A 7714-nucleotide genomic window follows, 5' to 3' on the forward strand; every position below is an offset into this window, starting at 1 on the left:
TTTCTTTTCGATGCACTACGCCAAAAACTGGAATAGACAGCGCACCTTAGAGGGCGCTTTATTACAAAAGCGCTCTCTAAAGTGAAGCGAAAAATAAGGAGCAATAGACAGCGCACTTTAGAGGGCGCTTTTGTAATAAAGCGCCCTCTAAGGTGAAGCGAAAAAATAAGGAGGAGATAGAGGGACAACAATACATGGCGCTTTTTAGAAAGCGCCCTCTAAGGTTATCCTTAGAGGGCGCTTTTACTAAAGCGCTGTTATAAGTCCATGTGCATTTCCAGCTTATAAAGCGCTTCTGGAAAGCCTTAGAGAGCGCTTCCATAAGTGCCCTCTTAGGCCCCCTTTAGAGGGCGCTTTTTTTCCACAAGCGCCCTCTAAGGTGAAACGAAAAAATAAGGAGGAGATAGAGGGACAACAATACATGGCGCTTTTTAGAAAGCGCCCTCTAAGGTTACCCTTAGAGGGCGCTTTTAATAAAGCGCTGTTATAAGTCCATGTGCATTTCCAGCTTATAAAGCGCTTCTGGAAAGCCTTAGAGAGCGCTTCCATAAGCGCCCTCTTAGGCCCGCTTTAGAGGGCGTTTTTTTTTCCACAAGCGCCCTCTAATGTCCCCTTTAGTAAACATTAAAATTATAACATACTGCGCGTTTTGTTATTTCACTATCTTTTATTTTCGTTCTTTTTCACGTTAGGGTTCTAAGGCGTTTTCCTTCCACCTCTGTTAGATCTACATTATTACTGCGCGTTTCCTCCTTCTACCAATCAAAGGTACACGCTTTGCCCAATTTCTGTTTTATGTTATTGCTTTGTTTTAGCTTTGCCCAATTTCTGTTTTATGTTATTGTTGTCTATGCTACGTTTGTTTCGACCTGTAAAGTTTCAATATTCATAGTCATTTAAATAGTTTGGGTTTATTAGGAGATTGACGGTTGGTTTTTAGTGACCATGATAGCGCATGCAATGGGACTACATTACCCAGTAGTTAGGGTTATATGACCTATGAACATATGATTTTGTGTCAACACCAGTATCATTAGAAACCTAGGTCCGAATGTGTTTGAACTTTTCTGAAATTGTTTTTTGTTTATTCTAATTAGTAATGGATAATACATGGATGTCTTCCAATCGATTGTCGAGAGAGTACGAGAATGGGGTATCAGAATTCGTTAAGTTTGCCGTTGCGCACGCCGAAGACCCCAGTAGAATGATATGTCCTTGCTTGGGTTGTTGTTATGGGAAACGGGTTGACGCAGTTCAGTTGACATCGCATCTAATGAGGCATGGAATTGATCGAAGTTATACATGTTGGAATTTGCATGGTGAGAAAAGTAACGAGAATGTTGAACCGGGGGATAGTACGACCTATGCCTCAAACTATAGTGGCGCAGATACATACGATTGTGATCGAGTTGAAGAGATTGCAGAAGCACTTGAAGGAGATCTTAAGGATTGTCCCGAAATGATTGAGAGGTTGGTAAGTGATGCAGAGAAACCTTTGTATGATGGTTGCACTAAATTCACAAGATTGTCTGCGGTATTAAAGTTGTACAACTTAAAGGCGGGCAATGGATGGTTGGATAAAAGTTTCACAGAGTTATTAGCCCTTTTGAAAGATATGCTTCCTGAGGATAATGTTCTTCCCAATCGAACATATGAGACCAAAAAGATGTTGTGCTCTATTGGCATGAGCTATGATAAGATACATGCATGTCCAAACGATTGCGTTTTGTTTCGAAATGAGTATGCATCGTTAAATGAGTGTCCTAAATGCGGTGTCTCGCGATATAAGAACAAGTTGTCTCCAGCAAAAGTCTTGTGGTATTTTCCTGTTATTCCGAGATTTAGATGCATGTTTCGTAGTGAAACCGATTCAAGACACTTGACCTGGCATGCAGATGAAAGAATTATAGATGGAAAGTATCGACATCCGGCAGATTCACCACAGTGGTTGAAAATTGATAATGATTATCCTGAATTTGGAGAAGAATCAAGAAACCTTTGCTTGGCATTATCTACTGATGGAATGAACCCACACGGTATCCAGAGTTTCTCACACAGTACATGGCCTGTGATTATTATGATTTATAACCTACCTCCATGGCTATGTATGAAGCGTAAGTACATGATGTTGTCTATGTTGATTTCTGGACCTAAACAACCAGGGAATGACATAGACGTGTACTTGAAGCCCTTAATCGAAGATTTAAAGATTTTGTGGGAGACCGGTGTGGAGGTTTATGATGGATATAGGAAAGAAAGTTTCAACTTGAGGGCGATGTTGTTTGGCACAATTAATGATTTTCCAGCATACGGAAATCTATCAGGGTATAGCATAAAAGGTCAATGTGCATGTCCTATTTGTGAAGATAAAACAGATTGGAAGCGCTTGGAGTTTGGTCAGAAGAATGTCTTTCTCGGTCATCGGAGATTCTTAAATTCAAATCATCACTACCGTGGATGGAGAAAGGCGTTCAATGGAGAGACAGAACAAGGCAGAGCTCCACCTATATTGACGGGTGATCAAATTTTTGAAAAGGTGAAAGATTTGGATACTCAGTTTGGCAAGCCTTTTGCCCACACACTTGTCAAAAGTGGGTGGAAGAAGAGGTCAGTTTTTTTTGAATTGCCGTATTGGAAGTCCTTGTATGTGAGACATTTTCTTGATGTTATGCATATTGAAAAAAATGTAATTGAAAGTGTTATTGGCACGTTACTCAATATACAAGGAAAGTCTAAGGATGGCCTTAAGGCAAGAAAGGACTTGATAGCGATGGGAATAAGAACTGAATTAGGACCCTTGAAGAAAGGAAAACGAACATATCTACCTCCTGCTGCTTATACTCTATCTAGAAAGGAGAAAAAAACATTGTGTAAGTTTCTAAGTGAAGTTAAAGTTCCAGAAGGGTACTCTTCAGATATTAGAAGACTTGTGTCTATGAAAGACCTCAAATTAAAGAGTTTAAAGACCCATGATTGCCATGTTATAATGGAACATTTCTCCCAATAGGTATACGTTCTATTCTTCCAGAAAAAGTAAGAAGCTCTATAACTAAGTTGTGTTCTTTCTTCAAGTCAATTTGCAGTAAGGTGATCAATCCTGCGATCTTACCAATGTTGCAAAAAGAAATCGTTATTACTTTGTGTGAGCTTGAAATGTTTTTTCCTCCATCATTTTTTGACATAATGGTACATCTAGTTGTTCATCTTGTGAAAGAGACACAATTGTGTGGACCAGCTTATATGAGATGGATGTACTCTGTTGAACTTTATATGAAAATATTAAAAGGGTACGTGAAGAACCGAAGTCGACCAGAAGGTTGTATGGTTGAAAGATACATTGTTGAAGAAGCGATTGAGTTTTGTACTGAATATTTGTCTAATGTTCAGTCAATCGGACTCCCCAAGTCTCAGCTTGTCGAAAAGAAAGAAGGAAAAAATCTAATTGGAAATAAAATTGTGGCAGTATCAAGGGTCGAACGGGATCAAGTGCATTTGTATGTTCTGCACAATGAGAATGAGGTTGAGCCTTATGTTGAAATTCACAAGGATGTTCTCCGAGGTTTAAATCCCAATAGAAATGAAAATTGGATAGTACGAGAGCACAATCGATGTTTTATACCTTGGTTTAAGGATCATATTTATTCAAAGTATTATTCAGATCCCGCTTCAATAACAGAAAGGTTGAGATGCTTAGCATATGGTCCAAGTTTCCATGTTTTTTCTTATAGCGCATACGCGATTAATGGATACACATTTTATACCAAAGAACAAGATGATAAAAGTACTATGAAGAATAGTGGTGTCACCGTGGTAGCTGAAGCAATGCACATATCAAGTGTGAAGGACTTAAACCCCAAATTTGCAAATCTGTCGTATTTTGGTGTTATCGAGCGCATTTGGGTGTTTGATTATGAGAAGTTTCAGATTCCTATATTTGGTTGCAAGTGGGTTGAAAATAATAACGGCATTCGAATGGATAAGTCAGGATTTTTGCAAGTGGATCTTAATAGGGTGGGATACAAAGATGAGTCTTTTATTCTAGCCTCTCAAGCTAGACAAGTGTTCTATGTCAATGATCCGAAAAGTACGAAATGGTCTATAGTTCTTTTTTCCAACAAAGTAATTGATGAAAAAACTGGAGATCAAGGTGATATTGATGTTGAGATTGAATCGTTTACCAGAAATGATCAAGATGAGAATATTATATCAAATGATTCATATATTAGAAATGATCATAATGAGGGTATTTGGATCAATCCAACCGTCCGTGTTGTTAAGAGACATGTAGAACATATTCCAACCAAGAAAAGAAAGAGAACTTAGTGAAAAAGGTACAGGTCAAATGATTTTAATTGTTTTCTTTATTACAGGTAAAATGACTTTTATGATTTTAATTGTTTTTACATTTGTCATCTGATTTTAATTGTTTTCTTTATTACAGGTAAAATGGCTATTATGAAGTCAATGATTCGTGCAAGGGGCAAGGGATACTCGAAAGTATCAATTGATATTTGTTTAGATGGAGATGTTCCATTGTCGTCAAGCCTCATTCGCGTAGATGATGATGCTGGATATTTGAAAGTATCCCTCTACGACAATGGAACATGTCCATCTAAACAAATATCAATTCTATCTTCAAAAGATAAGAGACCAAAAATATAAGGGGATTACGTAGCAAATCGAGTCAGTTGCATCAAAAAAAAAAGGTATAAACACAATTATATGATATTTATGCATAGAAAATGTTAATTCTTGATCTTATACATCACCTAACTAATTTTATGATATTTTAGGTTCATGCTATTGATATTGAACAAAAAGAGGTTGTTGCTAAGAAGACCGCTGCTAGCAAAAAAAACATACATCTCAGAGATGCTTTTGCTACTTAGTTTTATTTCTTTTTAAGTTATGAATTGGTTGTATATTTAGAATCTTTAGAAGTTAAACAATTATATATCAGTGGATTGTTGTATATGTATGGATTGTTGTATATAAGGCTTGTTGAATGCAATGTGTGAAAAAGGGCTTCAAATTATACAGTTTTGGGTGTACTGCTTCAATATACAGGTTGTCTAAAATAAATAAAAAAATATAGCGCTTTTTAAAAAAAAAATTTAAATAACCACCCACTTTAGAGGGCGCTTCCCAAAATAAGCGCCCTCTAAACCCTTTAAATTTCCACTTTAGAGGGCACTTTCCAGTAAAAGCGCCCTCTAAACCCTTAAAAGTTTCCACTTTAGAGGGCGCTTTCCAGTAAAAGCGTCCTCTAAACCCTTAAATGTTTCCACTTTAGAGGGCGCTTTCTTTAAAAAGCGCCCTCTAAAGTGGCCCTTAAAGGGCTTAAAGAGCCACTTTAGACAGCGCTTTCACCAGGAAAAAAAGCGTTGTCTTTACCTATGCCAGCGCCAGATTAGAGGGCGCTTTAAAGCGCTGTTATAGGCCAAAAAAAGCGCCCTCTTTTCCCTCTTTTGGCGTAGTGATGGTATTCTATCCAGTAACTGATAGATGTAATTCCTATTTTCTCCCCTCTTAGAGTCTATCCTTGATATGTTCATCTTAACCAATGACAAATTTTCTCTTTGATGGTCTTATATCCAGCATTCGATAGATGTAATTCCTACTTTTTGTTCAGTGGGTTTATCCTTGATATGTTCATCTTAACAGATGACGGGTATCCTCCTTGACAATCCCAGGCAAGTCCATCCTTGATATGTTCATCTTAACCGATGACGGATTTTCTTCCCTGTTGAGTTTATCCTTGATGTGTTCATCCTAACCGATGACGGATATTCTCATCTTTGGTCTGCCCAGTAGCTGGTAGTTATAAATCCTATTTTTCTGCAGTTTTCCCCAACAAGGCTATTCTTACCCAGTAACCGATAATGAATACTCCCTCTTGGCTTTTCTCAGAGAGTCATCCTTGATATGTTCATCCTAACCGATGACGGATGTCCTGTCTATCAGATATGTATTATCTCCTCACCCAGTAACAGTTAGTAGACAATGGATTTCTGCTCCTCCTATGTGAAGTCTATTTCTTCCCTAGTTGAGTTGAGTGTGTTTCCTTAGTGAAATCGCTTTCCCTACATGATTCAAGTATTTCAGCTTTATCCTGACTTACTTGTATCCCATGTAGATGTTGTTTTGCCTCGGCTGAGTCTTTTCCATGTCTGTATGGAATTCCTCTAGTCCCTTAGCAGTTTTAAGTCGTAGCCTGGCCTACGCATAACTCCTTTTTCCCCAGAGTCTCTGTCTCCCCAGTGATTTTTCCTTACGGAATACATTATACTCCTGCGGACTTTCGGTCTCTCTGATTTCTTTTCCTTTGTGGCAATGTTTCCCCACAAAGAATTTACTTTTGCATTCATAATTTATGCATCATGAGGTCTCTTAGGGACCAAAATTTGTATCTATATGTTGTTATTTAAGTCCATTCTAATGAGTCAACATGAAGATTTTAACCTTCGCCTCCTCGGTTAGAATGTCCTTAAATAGGGGCAGCTGTAAGACCCCAATTTTGACCCTAAGATCCCTCATGCAATTTCATCATAAGCATTAGCATTGAGATCATACATTGGCATCCTCCTAACCCTTTTCTCTTCCATTGGGTTTGTTTTATGAGAGATCATCAAGCACTTTGTGATTGTATCATACTTGTATATTATCATTTTTACTAACCAAAATACCAAAAATATGTCTTTTGCATTTGCCTAACTCTTTTGTAGCTGAGGCATGATCTCCATTGATATATCAAGTTCATATCTATGGTTTGAGACCCTCATGACAAAGAGCACAATCATTGAATTGATCCAAGAATGGTTATGAGAATCATATATGAGTTCCATTGATTCCTACATGCTACACTCATCAAATTTTCTTCAAGAGTTTGAGGGTGATTTGCCTTGGAACCCCTAGTTTGACTAGGTATCTTGAGTAACTTCTCCAACAAGCTATCTCACCAATTGATCAAATTTCTCAAGGGACACATCAAATTTCATCACCTTATGCATATATGATCTACCATGAGCCAATAAAGTCCAAAGAAATGAAGGTTAGCAAGTTGGTTGATGGTGGTTGGCCAGATGAATTCATCTAATCAAAACTGGGTCTCCCTAGACACTATCTCCTATACTTTTCACCATATGAAAATTATTCCAAGAACAAAGTTACTCTAAATGATATTCCAAACAACTTTCATGTTGATACCTAGAGCTAGTTTTGCTTGGAAAATCATTTCCTATGTTGAAACATAATAGGTCTTTTTGTCTAAACCCTAATTTGAAAGTCAACTTCCCAAGGCCATAACTTGCTCAATTTTTATGAGATCAAATATTTCCAAGTTGAACAAAAAAATTCAAGATGTATACTTCAACTTTTATGTTTGGAGTGAGAGCTAATTCAACTTTTATGAGCATGTAATTTATAGGATATATTATAGGTCACTTTTGACCTATACCATTGATCAAGTGATTTTTCCAAACTTCAAAAATGCATAACTCTATCATTCCAAATCCAAATGACATGAAATTGGTGACCATTTTTAAGTAATTTGAAATATCTACAACTTTGATGAAGACACGTTTCTCATTTGAAGCTCACATAAAAAGTTAAGCAAGGTGGAATATTGAGATATATGGCTTGACACTTAGAAAAATTTTCAACATGTTGAAATTTCCCAACTTCCACCTCAAAGTTATTCATGTTCTAAGCGCCA

Source organism: Lathyrus oleraceus, chromosome 4, assembly GCF_024323335.1.
Source record: "Lathyrus oleraceus cultivar Zhongwan6 chromosome 4, CAAS_Psat_ZW6_1.0, whole genome shotgun sequence".
In the NCBI taxonomy this organism is placed as follows: domain Eukaryota; kingdom Viridiplantae; phylum Streptophyta; class Magnoliopsida; order Fabales; family Fabaceae; genus Lathyrus; species Lathyrus oleraceus.